The sequence below is a fragment of the Canis aureus genome, chromosome 33 (assembly GCF_053574225.1).
Source record: "Canis aureus isolate CA01 chromosome 33, VMU_Caureus_v.1.0, whole genome shotgun sequence".
Classification (NCBI taxonomy): domain Eukaryota; kingdom Metazoa; phylum Chordata; class Mammalia; order Carnivora; family Canidae; genus Canis; species Canis aureus.
Window position 1 is genome coordinate 34126621 of NC_135643.1, and position 27756 is coordinate 34154376.

Sequence of the window (27756 nt, forward strand, 5' to 3'; positions counted from 1 at the left end):
AGCAGGAGCCAATTCCCAGCATCCAACAGGGATGGACCTGGGAGGATATATACTGCCCTGAACTCATCCTCCTCTATCCTCCCAAAGTGCTGGTGCTTCCCACTGATCAAACCAACAAGAAGCCAGAGTGGGGGGATCCCTGGGTGGCTCAGTGGTTAAGCACCTGCCTTGGGCCCAGGGCCTAATCCTGGAGTCCTGGGATTGAGTCCCGCATCGGGCTCCCTGCGCAGAGCTTGCTTCTCCCTCTGCTTCTCTCTCTGCCTCTCTCTCTATCTCTCTCTCTCTCATGAATGAATGAATAGATAATCTTAAAAAAAAAAAATCCAGAGTGGGTGGCAGCTATGGGGGTATGCCACAGAAAACGGCCTCCTGGAGAACAAGCAGCAAAAAGAAAGATGGAGAGAGTATGATGAGTAGGAAAATTGATTAATGAAAATAGTCAAAATATAGGTCTTTTACAACTTAAGTACATTGCTGCTGGTTGTAAGAGGAAAATGAACAAAAGCTATAAAATTATCAAGTTTATAGGATCTCACAAATTTCTTTCAAACATGGATCTTATTCTATATTTTACTAACTCTATTCTTATATATCACTGGAAGCTCAGTTGAACTTCTGTCTCCAGTTTTGAATTCTTATAGTCTGAATCATCCCTTCCATTCTTTCAATTCTTTCTTTAAAGTGGGTCACTTGAAGTCCTTCATACAGCATGGCTACTTTTATAGCATTTAGGTTCAAAGAAACCAAAAAATAAATAAAATTAAAATACTCTGATTTGCAAGATTCTACTGGGTGAGTAAACATCATTCCACTGAAACTCTTCCTCATTAAAAAATGGCTCATGTCTGTCTTTTTTTCTCAAGCATTGACCAGGGAGTATTTCTGTTCTTTCCTTTGGTGGGATGAAAATAATTTAGAAGTACCTTATCTCAATCCCAGCCATTTTGCAAAAGAATTATATTTGCTTTTATTATTTTCTGTGTCATGTAATCAAATATGTACCCTCCCCACAGCAGCAACAGTTCTTTTTAAATCCATTGACTTGTTTCTACAATAGAGTACTTCTGACTAATTTTTTTTTTCATATCCGAAGTTGTGTATTTTACATTTACATGTTGAGAAGGAACTGGTGCCAACAAAATGGCTATGGAATGCAGATGTTGTTTTTGTTCAGTCTTGTGTTTCTGGGTGGGGTTGTTAGCCAATAGAGTTTGAAATACCAAAATCATATATCTGAAATCTAATGTATAATTATTTTGGAATCAGAAACAAGTTTTAAATGGTAAGTTAACTTGGGATTCCAAATATTTTAAGACACAATAAAATACTACCTCTTTAACCTTTCCATTTCAAAGAAAGCCCCTCACCAATCAAATGTTGTTTGCCTCACATTGAATTCTGAATAGTCCAGGGGAATTGACATTCCAAAAGAACTATAGTCCTAAAACTGGCAAGACTCCTCATTCTTTCCCAAATGTATATAAGATAGAATTTAGAAGTTTAACAACTAAATGGAAATGTAAAGGAAACTTTTTAAAACTTAGAACATTTATTTCCTCCTTCATTGTTTTGAGGATTTTGGACTACAAAAAAGAATGAAATCAGCCATGGTAAAACATCTGGTTGAGTTTTGCTGGTTTTTTATATTTTAAGCTTTCCAGCTTTTCTTATTTGAATGAATAATACTTAAGTGGGATAATTGTAACTGTTCATAATGCTGATCTTTCAAAAAAGAACATCACACTGTTTATGGAACCTTAGGAATGTGGGAAATTGTTTGTCCTTCAGTAAACTTGCTGAAACATTTCTGGTTAACATTGCCTACCCTAGCAGAAATGATGTGGTTTCTAAAGTGGATTTTCTAGATTTCAGTGATTCAGACTCTCTTCTCGACCATACTCCAAGTTCAAAGTGTCTGTCAGACCATGGAACTCTTGTCCAGTAAGTGCACCCCCTAAAGAAACGAATTTGGGCAAGGTCTGGCAGGATTGTAAATAAAACAGGAGTGAGTTACACTAAAATGGGCTCCCACGGGAATTAAATGCTTGCTTATCCCCTCAAGGAAAATCGCAATTATTAAATAAAATTTGGATTTGTTTTTTTAAGTGAAGAATATTCTTGTTTGATTTTATTACATAGGAGTTTGCTTTTACAAAATGTGGAACAAATGGAAAAATTCACTTACCATTAGGAGCAGTTTTTGCATATCTATTCCACGTGAAAAGTAAATAGATGATGAAGATAATTTCCATATTGCCAATAATGTGTATATTTTAGTGAAGATCAGTTGGTATTTTATTCTTTAGATAACAAAAGAGTACTTAAAAAAACTTTTTGTTATGCCAAATTTTAATTGTATAAATAAGTAGAGAGAATAGTATACTGAAATTCCATTACTCATTTACCAAGCTTTAACAACCTTGAGCAGAGAATTAATCTTTTCTATCATAGTTTAAGAAATTTTAAGACCTATGAGGTCCCCAAGGTATCAGCCCAATATTATGACAATAATTTACAGATGTAGCTTTTGAGGGCTAAAGAAATTAAGTTAGTTGACCAAAGTTATCTAGTGGCAGAGCCAAAAGTAGACCTCTGCTTCAAACTGACATTTTCGTAGTTTAAATTATAAAAACTTTTTTTTTTTGAATCCTGAGTTCTTAAGCTGGAAAGTGGGAATAATAATCATAACTCACTTTGTTGCTTTGAGTGAAAGCCATGTAAAGAGGCTAGGGCCAACCCTGGAAAGTAGTAGGTTTCTCTCTTCCTCCTCAGACTTAGTATCCTTGATCACACATGGTAAGAAGAACCACTCTATTCAGCCTTTGAGACCGCTATGAGATTAAAACCTTGGCTCTGGTGAAAAATCTCTATCAGAAATAATGGACTTCAGGGGAATAGTTGAAAAGCCAGATTTCTAAGCCCAGAAAAAAACAGAAACATTAAGGAATCACTAGGTCTCAGAGACAGGCTACCTGGAGTGTAAAGCCAAATCCCAAACAGCTATCTTCCACAGACTGACACTCAGACTGGGGCACTGTGTTGGTTTGTCAGAGGGGCCAGAAGCTCTGTGGTGGAATTATGGGTAGAGAAGAGCTGATGAAGTGAGTGACTAATACTGAAGGGGAGTATACATGCAAAAACAGAGGGGGTGAAAAAGAGGCTAAAATCAAGATCAGAGATCAATTTTTATTTCTCTCCTATGTATTTTTTAAAAACTGCTAACTAAAAGAGTTTTGGACTTTGATTATTGCCTTTTGTTTATGTATAAATTCCTTATGTATATGTTAGGTGGTGGTACATCTTCTTAAAAATTTAAAAACATATGGAAGCTAATACTGGCACAGGTTTGGAATCCTCACTGGGATTTTTATTCCAGGCCAGGGACCAAGGTTTCACTAAATGAGGCTTGCCTGAAACACTGAGATGCATACGTTGATCCGCTTTTACCTAAGTGTACAAGAAACAATTATCCATCGACTTCCTTTGAAGATAAGTTAGAGCTTTATGTTTCTGTTACAGAAATCCTCCTGCTTCTTTAAATATTACTTTTCTGGGTTTTTAATTTTTTAATTTTTATTTTTATGAAAGTGCTTATTAGGTAATAATCTGTTTGGCCTATTTTATGTCTTCAAATTATCTGATAGTATAAATATTGGATCACTTTTGGCCATTTTCTAACTCCACAAATAAAAAACATTACATTTTTAAAAATAATGTCACTCAATAAATCAAAATAACTTAAAATGTGACCAAATATTTTTGCTTAGTTCCTCCTGCTTTAACACATGTGTGTTTTATCAAATCTAAAATTCTGTAATAGTCCCTGGACATACATAAAGAATGCTTAATTTAGGCTGCTCTTTAGTCAATCGGTAGAAAAGATCTCACTATCAATGCAGTTTACGGTTTTAGAAATCCAAATCAGCATATAAACAATATCTCATTCAGAGCTGAGTCTTTTGCAGTACAGGAATACTTTAAATCAGACAACAACAGGACTTTTATGAGACTCAAACTATCTAAAGTGAAATTTCAACACTTGCAAAAATTATAAAAATTATAACCCTAATAGTTATAGTTCAAAATATACGTGAAACGATTGACAATCATGAACATATTTTTCTGGTGTAGGTATTCTGATTAGCCTCCTCTAATTGGAGAGTCACCTTAGGGAATTCCTCACAAAATGCTACATTTTGTTGGAATAGGACAACACATGAATCAAAGGACATGGATTCTATCAGTGCAGTTTAGCTGCACATTGCTCAGTCGCATCTGATGGGGGGAGACCTAGAGAAACACAAGTGGGTCAGGGATAGGAAAGTGAGGGTCAAGGATAGGAAGAGCATGCATGGTACATAGACAGACTTCACTTAATTCACGTTTGTGCCTTTGGCTGATCTTGTTAGGTTAGTAACATTTCCATGATTTCCTCTGTTCCTCAATTTGCTATTAAACAACCGTCGTAATCGAGACATTTATTCTAATGCTTAGTATGAACTTATTCTCGTATAAGTTTATATACTTTGCCATTTGCCTAACCTTAGGGGAACTGGTGAGCTACACATCACACTTAAAAACTTGCTTTCTATTCTTTTGATCCAATGCACTCACTTGCCTTACTCAACCTCATACCAAGACCAAATTAAAACTAAAAAAAAAAAAGATTTCTTTCGGCTACTGAACCACTTCCTAATAAGTACTGATGTTGAGGACAGGAGGTAAATTACATCACCATTTCTGTTTATTTTATTGTGCCGTTTCCAATGCAATATGCTTATTCATTCACGTTCAGTATGCCAAAAAGGAAGGGTGGTTCCATCTGTGAAAAACTGATAATCCAATCTCTTCTCAGACTAGATATTAATGAGTGAATGAAGATAATTCTGAATATTTATAACCACTGTATATTCTAGATTTTGACAGGTAGTTTGACTTAACACTTTCTAAATGACCAAGAAACCACTTGATGTATTAGAGTACTAAAAAGAGGAGAACTAAGAGTACCACTTTCAAAGAAAGCCACAGTACATGCTACTTCCATATGTCTTCCCCTACTCCACCCCTCGGGGAACAAATATTTGTCAGTCATTTCTAGTTTCACCAATTTAACATGGATGAATATGATGCCATTAAATGAGCATTTGTACACTGAAATACTATAATGTCATTTTATAATCTTAAATACTTAAAAATTCAACTCTAAAAATATGTAGAACAAAACTACTATCATTTTTCATTGATGTATTTCTAAATGTGTCATCTTTTTATCTTATTTTTTTAAGATTATATTTATTTCCTTAGAGAGTGACAGAGCGCCAGCAGGCAGGAGACCAAGAGAGAGAGAGAAAGAATCCCAAACAGGCTCCATGCTCAGTGTGGAGTCTGACACAGGGCTCAATCTCGTGACCTGAAATCATGATCTGAACTGAAATCAGGAGTTGGACTGTCAACAGACTGAGCCACCTGGACACCCCTAAGTGTGTCATCCTTTGAGAGAGCAACTAATAGATTTGGAAAATATATCGTTACTCTCTGTCCTTAACCTGCCTCCTCGAAGTATATTTGCATAAATGTGTATAAACAAATATGTCCATATACTAAATATAGTAAATATTCTATATTGTCAAGAAAATTTGGAGATTATTTTATGCTCTCAAGACAAAATATATTAAATATTTGAAATGGATTTTTAACATATGTGTAAATTTAGTGAAATCAGAGCTGAAAAGGACTTCATAGTGTAGGTAGAGTGAGTTCTGATCCTTCTTTGTCTAATAAGTAAAGTGTAGTGTTTCTATGGAAACTGCATTTGGAGAAAATAATTATTAAGTATTAAAATATCTATTGTATCACAATGTCAGTAGAATGATTTACTCTATAGTGATAGAAACACTTTAATATTTAAGAACTATTATGCATAGGATATATTTTATGGTTTGAAACTAAGTTTCAAGAGGAATCTTTTGTCATTAAAATGAATGGTAAACTCAATGCCCCTCCAAAAATCTATTATATATTATTTGTAAGGAAAATATTTGAGGGATCCCTGGGTGGCTCAGCGGTTTGGCGCCTGCCTTTGGCCCAGGGCACGATTCTGGAGACCCGGGATCGAATCCCACGTCGGGCTCCCGGTGCATGGAGCCTGCTTCTCCCTCTGCCTGTGTCTCTGCCTCTCTCTCTCTCTCTGTGTGACTATCATAAATAAATTAAAAAAAAAAGAAAATATTTGAACATATGTATAACATTGGTAGTACATTGTGAGAAAAAGTACCTTTGACCAAAATTGGCTGAGTGGTAACACCATACAAGAAACAAAACACAACAAAACATTACCACAAAAAAGACAATTTTTGATTAAGATAATTTTTATAGGTAATTTTTAACAGAATAAAATTGACATAGATGTTTTTATATAATTAAATTGTGTAGCATTTGGTCTTTCATTTAGTCAGATATTACCTATGCTCTGTTAAATTAATGAGATTATATTCATGAGGTACCATTGAAGTGCTCATGCAATATCTGTATCTTTTGTGGCACATCATGGAATATAAAGTAACTTTTTCAGAGTCAAAGCAACTGCATCTTTGCAGCCCTGCCCAAGCTTTTTATAGATCAGATTGCTTTTATGTCTGGGGTAGCCATGACTTCATATCAGACTTGAAGAAATGGGCTCTGGAGGGAAATGGGTAGCAAGTGACAGACATTTTTTTTTTCTTTTAAAATGTTTACCTCTCAAGGGTTGTCTAGATTTTTAAAAGTTGGGTGGAGTAGCATTAGCTGGCTGACAAAATGAGGAGAGGTTTGTTAACCAAAATTTGAAGGAGCCTTCCTTCCTAGGGTCTTTCACCAGTTTTGAGCTTTTAAGAAATCATTTTCATGTCAACTTTGTCCGAAGCCTTTAATATATAGTAACAATATACCAAACATCCCTTTATCTTTTTTTATATATTTTTTTTCTGCTTTATTGATAATGTGTTGGGAGAGGGGCTCTGCCAAATTCCATGAAGTATTGTCCCACTCAAAATAAAACTGACATCAAGGCATGTCACCACCCAAGCCTTTTAGGTTAAAAGGTTTCAAGCAAACCCTTATATTGTGACAAGAGACCCAACATGAATACCGATACTATGTGAGGCAACAATTCTCTGACTTAAAACATATCATCTGTCTTTGCTAAAGTAATTTTTAATGAATCACATGAGTTAGCAAGGCTTTATACCAAAATCACAAAACAAAACAAAGCAAAAATGACGTTAATCACTTATCTTCAGGAAGCTTACCTTGTAAAAATACGTAAGGAAGCTCAAAAAGTCTTCTTGATTTCTGAGTTGCAAGCTTTATTTTCTAGATCTGTGCCTCCTGATAAAGTGAGGTAGTTAGACTCTGCTGCTATTTGTATTTTAACTTGCAAAATAGAATATAATAAAAAAGCACATATCTCACTATTTTAAACAGTATATTATATATAGAAAATAAATCTGTTGGTATTAGAAAGTGCTGAAAAATATAAAGACAAATATATTAATTATCCAGGGTGTCCCAATTCAGAGGCAAAAACCTTTAATTTTTTTTTATATTATATGCACCATTATGTATCCTCCTTTTTTCCAGTTAACATTATGTTGTGAAGATGTTTTCATGTCATAATTTTAAGTGTATTTAAAAACTGGGTAATACTTCATTATATGTGTATTATCTTAACTTATCCGACCACCAATATATTATTAAATATTTGAATTGCTTCCGATTAGGGGTGGTTGGCTACTATGAAAAACACATTAGAATGCAGGCTATGTGAGGCAGTATCTGTATTTGTCTTGTTCTCTGCTTTAAACTTAGCACATAGAGCAGGGACCCAAATCATATTTAATAAATGAAAGAATGAACAAATACATAAACCTGAATCTCTCTTCTTGGAGGTTCTATAGAGAATAGATTTCTACCTCTCATGTTAAAATGAAGAAAGATGATATAAATTCATAGTATTTGCAACTCTAGGATAATGTCACTAACAGAGTGGAATAGTGCAGAATTTCTGCAAGATAAAATGTTGACAGGAATGAAGTGATGTTGAGACTCAACAAGGGTAAGAACTCACAGAGATAATTAAGAGGACACTATGATGTGGGAGTTTGCCAGATGGACTTTGGGAATAATTCCAAGGTCAGAGACTATAGAACCTGGGGAAAAGTAACTAATTGAATCCCACTCAATGTAGCTGATGACTACATTGGCACAGAGGTGATAATAGCACTCTGACGGCAGAATTCTGATAGGAAGTGTTCCAGAATGTGTGTGGAATCAGGTAAGCACATCTGGCCTCACACTGGAATCAACTTGAGGATTTGAATATTACTGAAGTCCAGCTTCCATGCCAGAAAATTCTGATTTAATGGTTTGGTGATGGCCTGAGTATTGGAACTTTTAAGTTTGATAATTATTGCTCTAAATAACTAATTTTGGGTTGTCAAGGGGCTATATAGCACCTCCACCTCAGAAACAACATGTCCACTTGGACATTGCATGTGGAAGGCTCTGGTAATCAGAAATGTATTTATTTCTAGTCTAAACCACCAGTGTTTATTTTATGAGTTTAAGAAACACATTCCAGCTATAAAATTATTTACTGTAGGCATATATTAAAAATTTTTTTTACAAAAATGAACAGAAAACCAAGAATCATTGAAGTCAACAAATGTCAATGAACAGAGTTAATAGAAGAAACAGAAGGTATTAAAATAAATAGAATATTCTTTGATAAGCATAACAGGACATACCATATCTATAAAATAAACCAAGAAACTAAAACACTTGCTTTGAAAAAAAATTACTAAAATGAAAAATGTGATTGCTTCAATTAAAAATACATCATCATTGGATAGATTAAATAACAGGAGAGTGGACACAAAGGAAGACTGAATTAGCAATTAGGAAGCTCATACCTGGGAAGTTTGTAGTCCATACAATGAAGAAGTGGAAAGTCTAGAGAAGTATTTAGAAATGTGAAGAATAGATACAGAAATTCCTGTGTTCATCTGAGGAAGGGCTTTCAAAAAAAGAGAACTAAAAAAAGAGAAAATTTTCAAAGAAATATAGGCAAAATATATCCCGGACTTGGAAAGAGAAATACATTTTTAGATTAAAAGGGCTCACCTAGTACCAGACGGTGTTAGATAGGCCTCCACATGAAGATAACCCGAGTAAAGTTTCAGAATTTTAAACCTAAAGAGAAAATCCTGAAAGTAATGAGAAAAACAAAGAAATAAATGATTATGTAAGATGCCCTTAAAATTTTTAAAGAAAATTCTTTTAAACTAAAATTCTTTATTATGCCAAAGAACTAAACTCTGACTGCAAAATAAAAATGTTTTCACATCAAGGCAAAACCATGAAAGGAGAGGAGGAATTTCCTATATTGAAAAAGATAGCAAGGGGATCCCTGGGTGGTGCAGCGGTTTGGTGCCTGCCTTTGGCCCAGGGCGCGATCCTGGAGACCCGGAATCGAGTCCCATGTCGGGCTCCGGGTGCATGGACCCGCTTCTCCCTCTGCTTGTGTCTCTCTCTCTCTCTCTCTCTCTGTGTGTGACTATCATAAATAAATAAAAATTTAAAAAAAGATAGCAAGTATGAAGATAATGTAGAAGAAATTGATCTTTATTCTTCTACTATAATTTCAAATTTAATATACTGTAAAAAATTCTAGAATTTGACAAATCAACAACTGTAGAAGGAGCTCTTAGCATACGTCCCTGGACTATGGCTCACTTCCCATGTTTGTGTCTGTTTCTTGAATTTCAGAAATTGTTTAATATATCTTTTCTATTGGTGACTCCAATATCATCTTCTATGCTCTTCACTATTAAGAATTGTTTCCCCTCTGAAAATTAACTTACTGTCTTATAATGTGCTCTCAAGAGGGAAGAAGTCTTGACCTAAAACTGAGAATTTTAGATATCTTAATCAGAACACCTGCATTAACTTAAGTACATCTGTGATTACTATCTGGCCAGAGCTCAGATTGTCACCTGCTCCTTGTATTCTTGTGTTACTCTGCTGCCTAATTTCAATATTTTGCTCTCAGAAGATGATGATTATCTTCCTGCATGGTACAACTCGTAGCCCTCATGATGTTGATGATTTTATTTTGGTAAATATTTCTTAATATGATGATAGTACTTTCCTTTGATTCATAATGCAATTTCACAATATAAAAAATAGACCAACGGTTATTACTGCACATCTTTCTATAAAGTTGAACATGCTATAGTGTTATTGGCACTTTTGAATGTAGAGGTTATGAGTGTAGTCATAGTGATGAGTAATGCTTTTAGATACGTTGGAAGATCAACTATTTTTGGTTTTTATTCTGTTATATCAACAATGAAACAAAGCCTTATGCTAATATTTAATCACGAGATTATCACAAATTTTTGACAAGAAGTCGTATTATGAGAGTTCATTCCTCAGGAATGGTGTTTTCTCAAGCATTTATAAGATGTTCAAATCTCTCTACACATATTAACTAATGTATAAATATTGAATGCTTTCTATAACATGTCCCATGTGAACTATTTTACTGATAGCCTCAAACAACCTTGTAGAGAAGGTGCAGTCATTATCCCCTCATCTCAGATGAGGAAACAGAGGCTTAAGGATATTGGGTAGCAAAGATGGAACATTAACCCAGGCCTAGTAGTCTGTGATCTTGATTTTATTGCCTCTTTGAAACTGAATGTATTGCCTGTTTTATATGTCTGATTAGAAACTTCTCAGTGAGGCTACTGTTGAAAAGCTATAAAGAAGCTGCTAAGAACTTTCCTAAGAATCCCATGTAAGTTTCAGTTTGTAGGCAACTATATTCATGAATCATCACCCAGATTCCAGTCCCCTTTTGAAATCTTCTTTGGTACTCCACAACATCAAAACAATTACCAAATTCTGTATTTAATATGTGTCCTCCATATAAGACAGATTTTGTTAACAGAGGGAGGAATAGGGGTGCTTGGGTGGCTCAGTCGGTTAAGCATCCACACACAAAAGAGGGAGAAATGGATAAAATTTGCCAGTGAAATTGATGTAGAGAGAAAGAGAATGGGCAGCCTGGGTGGCTCAGCGGTTTAGCGCCTGCCTTCGGCCGAGGGCGTGACCCAGGCGACCTGGGCTCGAGTCCCACGTCGGGCTCCCTGCATGGAGCCTGCTTCTCCCTCTGCCTGTGTCTCTGCCTCTCTCTCTCTCTCACATGAAAAATAAATTAAAAAATTAAAAAAAATAATTTGAGAGAAAGAGAAGATTCATAAATAACTTAAGGATTATGAAATTGAACTGGTGAAATTTTCATTTATTAATTTGAGAAAAGCTTTGGAGGAACATTTTTTAATGGGAAGATGAAAATTTCAATTTCGGACATATTAAGTTTGAGAAGTCTACTTGATATTCAAGTAGAAGGTGATAGATAGCCAAATAGAGGGATAAAGTAGGCAGTTACATATAAAATTATATCATTTAGTGACTAAATCTTGACTAAGGATGTGAATGTAAAAGTTGTCAGCATGTATGTAGTATGTAAATCCATTAGGCTAGATGAGATCAGATCAGTAAAGAGTGAGAACAAATAGAGAAGAGGTTCAGCATGAGCTCCAGGACACTCCAACACTTGGATAAGGAGAAATCAGCAAAGGAGATACAGGAAGCGACCAATATAATGGGAAGACAGCCAGGAGAGACAGCTGTCTCAGGAGAGATGAGGAGATGGTGTTTCAAGGATGAAGGAGATTTACTGGTTCAGTGCCTCTGATGAGTCATATAAGGTGAGGATTGAGAATTGACTACTGGAATTAGAAACACAGAGATTTTCAACCTTTAAAAGACCAATTTTGTTGGAGATAACAAAAGCTTGGGTTCAAAGGATAAGGTAATAGGAAGTATTCCAAAGGCAGAAAAAAACACGTGCAAAGAAGATGGGAGAATTAGACAGTTCAAGGAGACAGGAAGTAGCTTCCTCTCTAAATAAGAATTAATAGGCGATTCCTGGCCATTGAAGACTCATTACCTGACTTAGGTGGTTGGGGTGTATACATCTATATATGAATGAATGAATGTGTGTGTGTGAATATGGACCATTTCAAGTTTAAAAGCTGGACAGTAACGTGTCCAAAACTATATTTTAAAGAAATTAAGGTGACTTCAATATCAGTAATGAATTTAGTAGACATAATGATCTCTAAGGTGGTAGGGTCCTGAATTTTAAAAAAGTAAAGGTAAGTTTAGCTTAACTTACCATTTGTAATTATTTCATTAGATTTTCACCCATACAAGTAGAATTGACACAAAACAGTCTTGAAAAACATAGGTAGGGGAAATAAAAGTTGGAAGTAAATGTTTTAAGCAGGGAATTAAAAAATCAGATCAAAGGCTTAGCTTTAATGCTAGTTCATTTTATAAAATCTCAAAAATGTATATAAAGCATTCATTTTGAAATTCTTGAGAAAAAAATCCTACTTCATAATTTATGGCATATATGTTTACTAGTTTATGTAATATAAAAGTAGATATTTAACTACAAAAAATGTTTCATATATGGGCTGGGGAAATTGCTATGAGGTATCTATTCATTAAAATATATTTGTGTTTGTATTTTCATGGTTTATAAAGAACTAATGAGGAATAGATTTTTAATAGTCCTTGTACATTTGACGCAGCTGTCATGGGGCTATGCAATAATTGTGTATTCATATATAATCAGTGATGTAATCACTTGATGTATATATTAATGTTTGCTAACTTATGCCCAGAAACTGGTGAGATTATAAACTGATTTTCCAGGATCATAATAATAGTGAATGGAACATTGGATATACTGTCAGGGAAATTGGACCTGGTTAGCAATTCTAGGTCTCAGTTTCATTACATCAGAAAAGTAATATTTATTGTCTGCTTTATAAGATGGAAGGAAATAACAAAGACAAAACATTTATAGATTTTCTTACAACGTGTCATTCATATTTAGTTACTATTTAATTAACTATTTAATGTTAATAAAATATACATTACATATATAAATTCCTTTTAATTAATACTTTTTTAGTATTGTAAATTGTATCAAGAACATGTATATTAAAGTGTGAATATGTATGTGGAGGTTTAAAAAAGAAAAGTGGCATAAGAAAGGATAATTTGGAATCTCATTTTTATTGTTTCATCAGATGTATTGGATTTAATAACAGTAATGTGAAACTCAAGCTAGGTTTGAGCTGCTAAAGTATTTCATAAGCAGTCTTATGACCAAATTCAGAAGTCAAATGTCATTTAGCTGTAGAAAACAAGCTTCATTTTCTAGAAGAGAAATAATTGATCTTTTTTCAAATGACTAATAATAAATATTAATTTTTCCTTATATGTTTGTCAGATTTTTTCCCCACCCTATGTGTCATGACTTAAATTCTGTAATTTCTGCCACATTTGGGTCCGTATTTTCACTCTCTCACAAAGTTGTAATGTCTAATTGTTTGCTTGCTAATTCCTACACTTCCCTGTGCTTGCGTTCCACTCACTTGTTCTTGATTCATATTATCTAAGTAAGAAAATCAGTTTTTAATTTGCCCACTACTTTATGTGTCTATCCTTCATACACTGTAGACACATTGAAAGAGAATTTATCCTTTTGGCCCATGATGGGTGCTCTTTTCCAAGAAGACGTATGAATACATCTACTTTAAAAAGAAAAAGTCATGAAAAAGACCATCCACCTTTGGGAATAAAGTACAGGGCAGTTATTTGTGTTATAATTCTCGGGCAGCCCCGGTGGCGCAGTGGTTTGGTGCTGCCTGCAGCCCGGGGTGTGATCCTGGAGATCCGGCATCCTGGAGATCCGGGATCCCAGAGATCCGGGATCGAGTCCCACATCTGGCTCCCTGTGTGGAGCCTGCTTCTCCCTCTGCCTGTGTCTCTGCCTCTCTCTCTCTCTCTCTCTTTCTCTCTCTGTCTCAATAAATAAATAAAATCTTTAAAAAAATTTAAGAAGATAATTATGAGTCTCTTGCATTTTCTGCATGTCTATGAGCTTTGGAGGATAGAGACGGTGTCTCCCTCTTGAGTAGAAGGCTGGTGTGTTTATTTATTTATTTTTATATTTTTAAAAGATTTTATTTATTTATCCACGAGGAACACAGAGAGATGCAGAGAGAGGCAGAGACACAGGCAGCGGGAGAAGCAGGCTGCATGCAGGGAGCCTGACGTGGGACTCGATCCAGGGACTCCAGGATCATGCTCCAGGCTGAAGGCGGAGCTAAACCGCTGAGCCGCCTGGCATGCCCAGGCTGGTGTGTTTACAGCTTATCATAAAAGATTCAGGTTCCTTGAACTAAAGATTTATCTCTTATCATGTAAATCACTGCATAATCAGGTATGACTTGGCCCTACTTTTCCATCTGTGAAAATTGGGGCTCACCGAAGCTGCAAAAATATGCTGATAGTCTAGCTACTTGTGTGCTAAGACTACATGTTTGTGTTCCCTAAAAATTGAAATGTTAAAAAAAAAAATTGAAATGTTGAAATCTAATCCCCAGTATGATGGTGTTGGGAGGTGGGGTCTTTAGGAGGGTCAAATTCTCATGAATGAAGTTAGTGTCTTATAAATGACCCCTCAGAAAACCCCCTCACTCCTTCCATTTGAGGACACAAGAAGACAGCTGTCTATGAAACAGGAAGCGAGTCGCCACCTGAATCTGCTTTGATCTTGAACTTCTCAGCCTCCAGAACTGTAAGAGATAAATTTCTATTGTTTATATGCCTCCCAGTTCATGGTATTTTTGTTATAGCAGCCTGAACTAAGACTAAGACACTGTGGGATGAGTAATAAACCCCTTTGTCTCAAACTGGTAAGTTAGCTTACAACTGGAATAAAATCTCATGGCCTTCAGAGTTTTTGGCAGTTTTGGCAGTGGTAAAGATGGGATGCTAATAGACACATGGCTTTCTAGAACAAGAATGAGGATCATGTGTGCCAATTAATGAAATACGAATAATCCATAGGAATAGTAGCAAATGTTTTGGCCAAGTTGAATGATCAGGTGGGCAATAAATACTCTACTGGCTGTTAATGAGAAAGAATTGAGGAAGTTGATTGCACACCTCATTTCATCTTGCTTGTTGTAACAACTACTTCCTACTCCTTTAGGTAGGAAGACTTCTGCATTATCATGGTCTCAGTTCTACTCTATTGTAAAAAATAGTTTAAAGATTTTTCATGGGTAAGCAGAAGGTTCTGCTGCTATCATGGTCAATATTATGTCTTAATTTAGCTATACCATGGTATCTAGCTTTTGACTAACTACCAGTCCAGATGTTGTAGTGAAGGTATTTTTTAGATGCAATTAACACTTAAATTAGGAAACTTCGAGTAAAGCAAATCGCCCTCTATAATATGAGTGGGCCTCATCTAGTCATTTGAAGGCCTTAAGAGAAAAGATTGAGGTCCCCCAGGGGGGAAGGAATTCAACCTTCACAAGCCTTTGGGTTCAAGACTGCAATGTCATCTCTTCCCTAGGTCTCTAGCCTACCTATCTGTGCTGCAGATTTCAGACTTGCCATCCTTCACAATTGCAGGAGCCAATTTCTTAAAATAACCCCCACCTCCCTGTCCCTCATACTTTTTGGTTCTGTTCTTCTGGAGATTCCTAATATAGCCCCTTCCAGACAAGTTAGAAGATATGAGCCTATATTGAATGCAACAGGAGGGAAATTTGTGGCATCTATTGTCAGAAGTCTGGCAAATCCTTATAACTAGTTGAGTCACTGGGAGATGAGGGTCAGGTGTGTAATGCTCATCAAAGAAGAATGGCAAGAGATGGGCTGTGTTATGACAGTGGATCATGCCAAATTTAGACCCATTCAGAGATAATAGTTCTCAGAAATTTGGGGGGTTTTTTGCAGTGGGTTGTGGCTGCTATAAGGAAGTTTCAGTGTTCTCAGTAATAGTTCTAGGAGATAGATAAATTCTCATTAGAAATCATAAATAAGGATTTGAGTAGTATATGGCAATTGAGTCTCCATCTCATCCTGTTTCATGTTGGGAGGGACATCCAAATTCAACCTATGGGGTCTTGGCAAGTTCCACAGTGGTCATAGGAAACTAATGTGACCTCATAGAATTTGTCCTATGCAGCCAACTTAGTGCTCTATTGCTGTAGATCGTATCTGACTGAACAGTAGTAGTTAATGTGCTATATGCTTACCCCTCTATATCATAAATGCCTGAAAGGAGTCTTCCAATCAGTAAGAACTACATATAGAGAATGTTAATACCTTTGGGGCCCCACAACCTGTTTGTTCCTATGAGCTAAATGTTTCTGTGACTGATTATTATGATACTTTCATTATTTTGCCTCTTGGAAATGGGTGACAGCCTTCATTCATAAGCATTCTTTGGGTTGTATTTATATTTGTCACTTCTATGACACAGCTATCTGGTAAACTTCTTCCAGAAAGCACCTATTGCTTGCTACTGTGGTCTTATAGAAATTGAATGCTAGTCTATTGAGGCTTTATGACTTTCTGAGCTGATAGTCTCACTTTGGGATGGGTAAACTAGATTCTGACTAACAAGGTGGAAAGGGCTCAATATACATCTCTTGTCAAATGGAAATGGAATAACCAAAAACAGTTGGTCTAGCTCCAATGGCATCTCATCTTTATGTTAAAAAGTAACAGCTATTCCTTTTTTTAAAAAAAAAATTATTTATTTGAAAGAGAGTGTGTATGGGTGCCCTAGTGAGCATAGGGGGAGGGGCAGAAGGGGAAGGAGAATCCCAAGTTGGCTCCTCACTAAGTATGGAGCCCGACATGGGGGGCTTGATCTCATGACTCTGAAATCATGACCGGAGTGGAAACCAAGAGTAGGATGTTCAAACTACTCCACTACCCAAGCATCCCAATAACTATTCCTTTAGGAGAAAACTTCTACTTAGACTCTTGAAGTAACATTGCTGGCTTAATGGGGCCTCAATTCACAGAGGTTCCCCTAACTGCCGGAGCTTGGTTCACTAATGTTTAAGCTAAGTGGTAAACTGTACTGACCTCTTTAAAAATTGGCTTAAAAAATATTCTGATTTTATCTCTTACCTCCTTCTGGTCCACATATCTGTAAAGTAGCTTGATTACTGAATGTGAAAGGTATTATTATCTTCTCTTGCATGGTTCCTGGGCATATTCAATTGAATTGTGTACCCTACAGTCAATGACTGGTGTCTTTAAAAGAGAAAATAAAGGGAAATTGGACACAGAAAGACAAAGAGGGAAGCTGGCCATATGAAGATGGAGGTGGAGATTGGAATTATGCTGCTACAAGCCAAAATGTGCCAGGAGCCAAAAGAAGCTGGGAAAGGAAGAAAGGGTTTTCCCCAGATACTTCAGAGGAAGAATGACCTTGCTGACCTCTTGATTTCAGACTTCAACCTCCAGAACCATGAGAGAATAAATTTCTGCTCTTCTAATCCAACGAGTTTGTAATAATACATACTCCTTGATATAATGGCAGACTTAGAAAACTAATACACCGAGTAATGATCAGGAGGGTTCTATAAGCCAATTTTGAAAATTTGGAATTCCAAACTGATCTTCCCTGGACATGATGCTTCTTTCTTTCCTTTACTTACAATCCCAAATTGGCCTGATTGATATACTTTCCAGGTACAGCTTAGCCGAAAAGCTAGTGTATTCAAACTTAATGCTGGTTCAGCCATCTGCATTGTCCCATGGGACTGACATGGTCCTCAGTCATAAAAAGAATGACTACTTGTTGAATATGCCTGCTGGCTGAATTCTTTTCCAGAGATCCATGAGGGACAAAACAAAGGATGTAATGGGTCTGTGTAAGTTCTACAAGAAAGCTCTTAGTTCTCTTGCTCTTGAACCAGATATGATTAGGGAATAATGGGGAAAATTAAAGTTATAGCTACTGGAACAGGGCACATCAATTTTGTCTCAGTAGAGGGAAAAGAATAATTTTAACACCTGGAAATGGAGTTCCTCAGACCCTGGAAGGTACAAGAGAGGGCAGAACACAAAAAATCTTTTTCTTTTAGCATCAGCCCTGGAGACTTTCTTATGGAAGAGAAACAACCTAGAGTGGCAAATGGTTGCAATAATATTTAACTTATTGGTAAGGCTACCATCTTCTGCCAGACAGCTCTGACTACAATTTGATCATCATTCCCCTTACTCTTACTAAGAAGCCTGTTGGAAATAGAATGGCGTGGCCCTAGTTCCCACATCTTTCATGCAAAATATTTTTTTTTAATTTTTTTTAAAATTTATTTATGATAGTCTCACACACACACACAGAGAGAGAGAGAGAGAGAGAGGCAGAGGCACAGGCAGAGGGAGAAGCAGGCTCCATGCACCGGGAGCCCGATGTGGGATTCGATCCCGGGTCTCCAGGATCGCGCCCTGGGCCAAAGGCAGGCGCCAAACCGCTGCGCCACCCAGGGATCCCCTAGAAAGAAAATGTTAAAAAAAAAAAAAAAGAAAGAAAGAAAATGTTTACAATTGTTAGGCCCTACACCATTTGGGGGAGCACAGGTTGATAGAACCTCTAATGTAGCCTGATGGTTAGCGATGGACCTTAGGGTTTCCAATTCAGTTCAAGTAACTGAGTCCAGTCCTTTTGTCTGGAAGGATTACATAAGGTCGGTCAGCCTGTTCAGTCATTTTGCCCTTCACCACCAGCAGAGTCAGATTTGTGTGCTGTCCAGAATGACTGAACAACAGCCACAGGAGTGGGGCTAGGCCTGACATTCATGGATGATGATAAATATTTTGCATGAGGGATCCCTGGGTGGCGCAGCGGTTTGGCGCCTGCTTCTCCTTCTGCCTATGTCTCTGTCTCTGTCTCTCTCTCTGTGTGACTATCATAAATAAATAAAGATTTAAAAAAAAAAAAAAAAAACATTTTCTTTCTAGGGGCACCATGTGTGTGTCTCCAAACTAAACTTCTTGTGTGGAACTCAGGCATTCATTTATCTCTTTCCTGGACACATAGCTAATTATACCTTTGAAGCTATCATCTGAGACTTTCTAGCACTTAAAGAAACCTCATCAGTAGATCAGGTGATTTTCAGATGATGTGGGGTTCTTTCCAAAATGCAGCTACCCTCACTTTCTCAGGGGAGTTTCCTGGAAAGTAAACTGACTCATTATATACATATACCTTGTTGGCAGTAATCCCTGTAATTTAAGTCACCCAGTTAGAAAAAGTACTGAGATTATAAGTGATATCATACAGTATTTGTCTTTCTCTGTCTGACTTATTTCATTTAGGATAATGTTTTCAAAGTCCATCCATGTTGTTATAAATGGCAAGATTTCCTTCTTTTTCATGGTTGAATAATTTCATATATATATTCTTATGTATATAAAGATATATATGAATAATGTATATATTATATATTATATTATATTATATAAGTACAATTGTATTTAATTATACATAAATTACACATAGTGTAGTTTAATGATACATAAATTACATATACATATTAATATTAAAATATACGAATAATGTATATATCATATATTTATATTAAAATATATCAATACAATTATATTTAATTATACATAAATTACACATAATGTAATTTAATTATACATAAATTACATTTACGTATTAATGTTACATATTATACACATATATTATGATCTATAATTATAATCAATATAATTAATAATATAAATAACATTATATTATAGTAATTAATATACCTATATAGTTATATTTATATAATATTAAAGTATTTTATATATTATAACAAGTGTAATGCATATACCACATCTTCTTTATCCATTCATCCTTTGATGGATGTTTACATTGTTCCATATCTTGGCTGTTGTGGACAACAATGTAATGAACACGGGATTGCAGATATGTCTCTGAAATGGTGATATCATTTTCTCCTTTGGATATAGACCCAGAAGTGGGATTACTAGATCATATGGTAGTTCGAATTTGCTCTCATCCTGTGATAGTAGCTCTAATTAAATGTTCTATGGAACAATTAAATGGATTTTGTTCCACCTTCTAGAGGTCAGATTTATCAGAGTGGTGAATGGAATGCATACTCGTGAAAAGATTCACCAGAAGTTAAGATGACGTAGAAGTGAGGGGTGGATATTGTTGGGAGACCTTATGGCTGTCTCATGTTTCTGCATATCTTATGAGCAGAGGCACTGCCTAACCATCGTTCTGGACATCTTTACGAGAATGTTTGTATAGGCACGGCCTTGGAAGACAGAGATATTGTCTTCATATAAAGCAGAGAGCAGACTAACTAACAGCTCATAGTGAAAGATTTGAGTTCCCTAAGTTCAGGATTCTCTTTTGCATTGAATCCCAGTGTGTGCAGTTGTTAAATACTCTTCCTATAGCTCTCTGGAGATTGGGACTCTAAGAACTGCTATGAAATATGCTCATGCTGGTGCCTCCTATAGTATCTTGAGTAATCAAGTCTTTGTTGCTGACCCAGGAGGCTCACATCTTCTGCTAGCATCCATGAAACTGTGGCAGGCTAACCTTTTAGCTTACAAGCAGGGTAAACTCTCACACTCCTCAAAATAGTTGACAATTGGAGAAAAAGTCCTCACATCCAGACTCCCATCTATTATCATCTCCTTTCTGCCTAAAGGATTTCATATGTACATAAAATACATGAAATAATAATTAAATTATAAAAGAATATATACAGGGATTATCAAGTAATAAAATTATATAATTTATATATAACATAATAAAATTATATAACATATAATTTTATAGTGCAGGTCTACTATTAGGCTTTTTACATATGGAAATACCTTTATTTTATTTTTTTAGAAATTATTTTTATCAAGTATGCATTTTGGTTGAATTTTTTTTTCTCTCAATATTTTAAAGATACTGCTCTTCTGTTTTCTGTCTTGGTCTGTTCTGACATGAAATGTTTAGTTATTTATTCCTCTGTAAATGATGTATCTCTTTTTTCCCTCTGGCTGCTGTTTTCAGACTTCTTTTTATGTCTTTTTAAAGGCAATTTGATTTTGATATGCCTTGGTATGGTTTTCTTAACATTTTGTGTTTGAGACTTTTTTGGCTTCTTTACATCTGTGGATTTTGCTTTCATTTAATTTTAAAAATATTTGGCTATTACTTCTTCATGTATTTTTACCCTATCTTCACCCCCCTCTTTCTGGGGCTTGAATTACATGTATATTAGGCCACTTTAAGTTGTCCCACAGCTCACTGCTCTTTTCATGTTTTTTTTTTTTCAGTTTTTTTCTCTCTGTATTTATTTCGAATAGTTTCCATTGCTATGTCTTAAAGTTTACTAATTATTTCTTCTGTCATGTCAAATATGCTGTTAATCCCATGCAGTGTATTTTTCTTTCAGATATAGTCTTTCTATCCTTTACACTTTTGAGTCTTTTTTTTTATATCTTCCATGTCTCTACTTAATGTGCTCTCTACCCTTACTCTTTTACTCTTGAAATCATAAAAAGTCATAATAATTTATGTCCTAACCTATTATCATGTATCTGTCATCTCTGTTATTTTTTAGAGTGTGTCTATTGATAGAGTTTTGTTTTTTCCTCATATGGGTTTGTTTTCCTGATTCAAATCATACCTGATAATTTTGGAATGGATGGCAGACCCCGAATTTTCCCTTGTTGGATGTTTTGAACTTTGATCTGGCATTAGTTTTGGTGGAAACAGTTTGATCTTCTTGAGGTTTTCTTTCTTCCTTTTTTATGCTGAGACCAAGAGCAACCTTTATTCTAAAGCTAAATTTGCTATACTATTTAAGTACTTTACTTGATGCCCTGTGAATTACAAAGCTTTCCCAATCTGACTAGTGAAAATATAAACCATTCCTGGCCCAATATGAGTTTTAAGGATTATTCTTTTTGGTAGTTCTTTCCCTGACATTAGGTGGTTTCCTCATGTACATATATGCTCTTCAGAGACTCCTCTGCAGCTCTCTCTCTCTCTCTCTCTCTCTCCCTCTTCCTCTGTGTGTGTGTGCGCGTGCACGCAACTGTCTCTCCAGTATTATGCCTCTCAAATGCCAGCGTGGCCTTTCTGAACTCCAGACTCTGTCTCCTCCTCTCAGGGGTCTTTGGGATCTGCTTGGATTTCCACTCCATAGGCTGCCACTCAAAACTCTGTAGTCAATAACTGAAGTAATTATGAATGTTGGTTTCATTTGTTTCTTCTTTTCCACTGATCACTGTCTTGCACTGCCTAAAAAATATTTCTTTCTTATTTTGTCCAGTTCTTTCACTGTTTCTGGCAGGAGGAAAAATCTGCTCCCTGTTAATCCATCTTGGCTAGAAGAAGTAACAAAACAATACAAAAACTTGTATTAAGGATTTTCTGTTCTTCAAAAGTTGCTTTCTGGCTTTCTAGCCACTGCACTTTCCTTGGCTTACTTCTCTAAGGATGTTCAGTTTCTGTTCTTCTCTCTTTTTAAAGGCCTTCTCCTTTTGTTTTGGCTCTGTCCCCCCCCCCCCCCCCCCCGGCCCCTAAATCCTAGTTCTAGCTCTTCTAGCTGGTATGCAGGCATTCAGAATCCCAGTTCCCCAGTTCTACTCTTAAAACAGGTTGTTTTCAAGCAAAGACAATTCCTTTCCTAAGAATTATTAGGCCAACTGTTAAGAAAAAAAAAATTCTACTTCATAAGCCAGTAAACAGTCAACCTGCCTTCCTTCCTATCTCCCTTCCTTCTTTGCATTTTTCTTTTTTATTTGCTTTTTAAAATATTTAAAATATGAGAGAGTAGAAGATTGTGATGCACTTAAACAGATGGAGAAACCCAGGAATGAAGTAACAGAGAAGGAATCACTTGTTCATCTTCCTATTGAGTTCAAACACTTCATGACTGAAGTTGATTCTATGCTCACCTTGTGTGCAAAAAGTCTTTTCCCTACAGTTATCTCTTCTTTTTTTTCCCATCAGAACAGAAATATAATATACAATCTTTCAGCTTAAAAAGGGCCCTCTTTTTTGGCCATGCGCCTTTAGTTTACTGTCGTATTTTATTGGTCCACTTTACAGCAAAACTCCATGACAGACTTGCCCAAACTCACTCTCCCACTTCTCCTCCTGTTGTCTCTTGGGCTCACTCTTAATCACTCAAAAACAAAAACAAAAGCAAAAATTTCACTTATATATACACACAAAACAAAACCACATATAAAAGCTGATCTTCAATCCCATGATTGTCCTCTCTGCTATGGATTGAATTTTTCCCCTTCAAATTTGCGTGTTAAAGTCCTAATCTCCAGTAGCTCAGAATGTGACTGTATTTGGAAATAGGGACCTCTATAGGTAATGTGGTCCTTAGGGTTGGCACTAATCCAATATGGCTGGTGACTGGTATCCTTGTAAGGAGAGGAGTATAGGACACAGGCACACACAGAGGAAAGCTCATGTGAAGACACAGTGAGTAGGTGGCTCTCTACAAGCCAAAGAGACAGGTCCTCAGAAGAAGCCAACCCTGCTGATGCCTTGATCTTGGACTTACAGCCTACAGAGTTAGGAGAAAATAAATTTCTGTTATTTTAGCCAGAAGGCTGTGTTACTTTGCTATAGTGACCCTAGAAAACATATATACCCTTTTTCACACTGCTTAATTATACTTGCCTTCTGTTAACACTCTAAGCAAGTTTCTGCTCAGATCATTTATATTCCTTTTTTCCTGGAATGTTTTGTTTCCAGATAGCTTGCCCCACAGCATATTTTCTAGATACACAGAGCTTACTCATTTTAGTCAGGTGTCTGCTTAGATGCCACCTTTCAAAGAAGACTTCTTTGATTCTCACAACACTGTACTCTTTGTCTTCTCTTTTAGATTGCTTCTACCACTTATCTCCACTAATATTATATACTTTTTTTTTCTGTGTCCCCTTACTTGAATGCAATTTCTACTAGAGCAGGGACTCTGTCTTGTTCATAATGTACATCCAATTTCTAAAAGAGTTTCTTGCATATATTTAGTACCCAGTAAAATTTACTGAGCATTGAAAGAATGAATAAACAAGCTTTTTTTTTTTGTCATAGAGAGGGAAAATAGATATTTAAGGATGTAGAACTGAAGTTTTTCCCCCCTCCTAAAGCTCATGTGTGTACATAAGAACATTGACTTAATATACTATTTCATCCAGTATAAGATGAAATAAATATGTGTTACTTGGTTCTATTATGAGTTGGAGAGATTAACATCAGTGTCTGTAGTCAAAAAACAGGCCACAGATGAGAAGAAAGCAGGCAACAGAAACCGATTCTAAACTCTGTTGGTTTCTTTGTTTATTTAGTTGTGCCCTGTATTCCATCTCATATAATATATTCAGAAAGTGGCTGTTTTCTTTTTTCCCCCAGCTTTATTGAGATATAATTGACATATAACACTATGTAAGTTTAAGGTGTAAACTTATTGATTTTATACACTTATATATACAGCAAAAAATGATTATCACCATAGCATTAGCTAGCACCTGTATCATGTCATGTAATTACCATTTCATTTTTGTGGTAAGAACATTTGAGATATACTATCTTAGCAATTTTCAAGTATATTATACAATATTATTAACTATAATCACCATGTTGCACCTTAGATCCTCAGAACTTACTCATCTTATTACTGGAAGTTTGTGTCCTATGACCATCATCTCCCCATTTCCCCTACTCCTGAATTTCTGATAACCATCATTCTACTTTCTATTTCTATGAGTTTAGCTTTTTTAGATTGCACATATAAGTGAGATCACATAGTATTCGTCTTTTTCTTGCCGGCTTACTTCACTTAGCATAATGCCATCCATTTTATCACAAATAGCAGGATTTCCTTATTTTTTTCATGGCTTGATAATATTCCATTGGATATATTCATACCACGTGTATCCTTCATCCATTGATAGACACTTAGGTTGCTTTCATATCTTCCCTGTTATGAATAATGCTTCAATGAACATGGGAGTAGAGATCTTTTTGATATTCAGCTTTTATTTCTTTGGATATATCATTAGTGGGATTGCTGGATTATATGGTAGGTCTATTTTTGATTTTTTAAGAAATCTCCATACTGCCTTCTTCATTGGCTCTACCAGTTTACATTCCCATCAACAGTGCACAAGGGTTCCCTATTGTCCACATCCTCTCCAACACTTGTAATCTTGTCTTTTCATTGACAGCCATTCTAACAGGTATGAAGAAGCAATATGTCATGATTTTGATTTGCATTTCCTTGATAATTGTAATATTGAACATCTTTTTATGTATCTGTCAGACGTTTTGATATCTCCTCTGGGAAAATGCCTACTCACTTCCTCTGCCCATCTTAAAAATCAGATTTTGTTTCACTACTGAGCCGTATGCGTTTTTTGTATACTTTGGATATTAATTCTTTATCAGATATAAATAGCAGCCTCCTGTTCTAGACCTTATGGACTGACTGGTCTTTCTGACTTTCAGTGGGTGGGGGCATGCTGGAGTGTATTGTGACCCAGGGATGTCTTTTCAGCTCAAGCCACTGGGGTCCACAGCATCTACAACTTCATGGTCCTTGGTGAGTGCTGCGCTGGGGTTCGGGGTGGGGGTGGGGACTGTGTGTCTATAGTGTCCCCAAGGTCTGTTGAAGCTCCTAGGGGCACCTGCACTTCCAATGGCGAGGGCTCAGGGCAGGTGGTGGCCGTCGCCCTAAGTGGCGGGAGGCACACACGCAGTGGCAGGAGTCAGCTGCAGGTGCTTCTGCAGTGGAAGACACCAGGTGCGGGCACAGACGTAGGGGTGTGGGCCAGAACCCGCGGCAAAGGTTGGGACCGGCCAGGGGCGCACTCGGAGCTACAGGCACCCCGCTGTTCCCGGTGCTGGCAGCCGCGGAGGGGGAGCGCGGGCCGGGCAGCGCCGTCAGCCGGGCCGCGGGGGCGGGAGCCTGCGCCTGAGCCGCGGGGCCAGCGGGCGGGTCCGGCGCGGGTCCGAGCCCCGGGGCGGAGGCGGGGGCAGCAGCCGGGGCGGACGCGGCTGACGTCGGCCAACGCGGTCACCTGCGGGCCGAGGCCGCTCAGATGCGCGGGGGTCCGTGGCCGCCGTGTGGCCCCCGGTACCCTGCGGTGCACAACGCGGAGCGGCCCGCGGAAGAGCTCCCTGAGGGCCTGTCCTGCTCGCGGCCCCGCGGGTCGTTCCCGCTCTCCCGTGCCCCCGGCGGTCTCTGCAGGCCTCGGCCTCGCGCCTGGGGCGAAATCCGGGCGGCACCTTCCGTCCCGAGGGGCCGGGCGGCGGGTTGCTCCCTCCCAGCTCGCCCTTCGCCCGGGAGGACGGATCTTCTCCCCGCAAGGGCTTCTTCGGGCGCCGGGTTGGTCCCGGGATGACGCAGGCCACGAGGCTCCCCTCCTCCTCTTTGCGTGTGGCCCCGCGCAGGCTCTTAGTTCCCCCGCGTTTCCGAAGCCTCCACGTGGGCTCCAGACCCCTCGGAGACTGTGGTGGTTGTGGGCGTCCGTGTCGTCGCTGACACCTGCGGGGACGGCACTGGGGTGTCCCAGGCACCACCTCGCTCTGATCCTCCCTAGACGCGACGCTGTTCGAAAGGAAACTCGTGGGAATAGATGAACGAATTTAGTTTTCTTTCAAATTTCTTTTTGAATATTTCTCTGAGAAAGCCATCAAACCATTATCTGCTCATTGGCACTGACCATAGTCCGAACTGTTGGACTAATGGCCAGTTTGTAGCATTGTAAACACTCAGATTCTGGTCTGTTGTGGTGGTTGTTTTAATTCACCAAAGCCACCTAAATTAAAATGATTATTCCTAAATCTGAAACACATTTTTTTTTACACCGTATTCAATAAGAATATGTGTTTAGTGGCACTGAGATCACTCATTTAAAATGTATTGAATTTTTTTCTCTTTCATAATTGCCAATTTTAAAACTTTGCATTTTTAATTTTTTAATTTTGAAATTAAATTTTTTTTAAAAAGATTTTATTTATTTATTCATGAGAGATACACACAGAGAGAGAGAGGCAGAGACACAGGCAGAGGGAGAAGCAAGCTCCAAGCAGAGAGCCTGACGCTGGACTTGATCTTGAGACTCCAGGATCACGCCCTGGTCTGAAGGTGGCACTGAACCGCTGAGCCACTCGGGCTGCCCTTAGAATTAAAAATTTTTAATTGAAACTCTTAATATAACCTCCATAGTCAATAAAGAGTACTTAGGAGGGATGCAACAGTCTTTTGCCCAGAAGTGACAGGCAAGGAGACAAAATTTTACTGGAACTTAATTTTTTTTTAAATTTATTTATGATAGTCACAGAGAGAGAGAGAGAGAGGCAGAGACACAGGCAGAGGAAGAAGCAGGCTCCATGCACCGGGAGCCCGATGTGGGATTCGATCCCGGGTCTCCAGGATCGCGCCCTGGGCCAAAGGCAGGCACCAAACCACTGCGCCACCCAGGGATCCCGGAACTTAATATTTATAGAGCTCTGTACACAGGCTCCCATATTTTGACCTCATGACAAGTAAAATAAGGGTGATTACCCCTAATTTACAGGTAAGAACTTGTATTAAATCAGTTTCGTAGTATTACATAGCTAGAAAAAATAAGCTCCATTTTTCTGCACTGAGTCAGTAAATATGCATTACTTTTATTTGGAGAAAGATACTATAATATTTTTTTGAAATTGTTCTCAGTAACCAATCTTTGTTTATGATAATATACACTACCTTA

At 37.3% G+C, this 27756-nt stretch overlaps 1 long non-coding RNA gene across 6 annotated transcripts in view; it reads left to right on the top strand.

The window, feature by feature from the left end:
• LOC144303996 (uncharacterized) overlaps positions 1-27756 on the top strand; it is a 118195-nt gene that overhangs the window by 22440 nt on the left and 67999 nt on the right. The window contains exons 5-6 of one of the 6 annotated variants that reach the window (XR_013370965.1): positions 14679-14764; positions 17237-17667. The exons of 4 other annotated variants lie outside the window; for them this stretch is intronic. This is a non-coding gene — a long non-coding RNA (uncharacterized LOC144303996). Of the gene's footprint in view, positions 1-14678; positions 14765-17236; positions 17668-27756 lie in introns of those variants that run through there. One more of the 6 variants, XR_013370964.1, reaches the window with a different exon arrangement.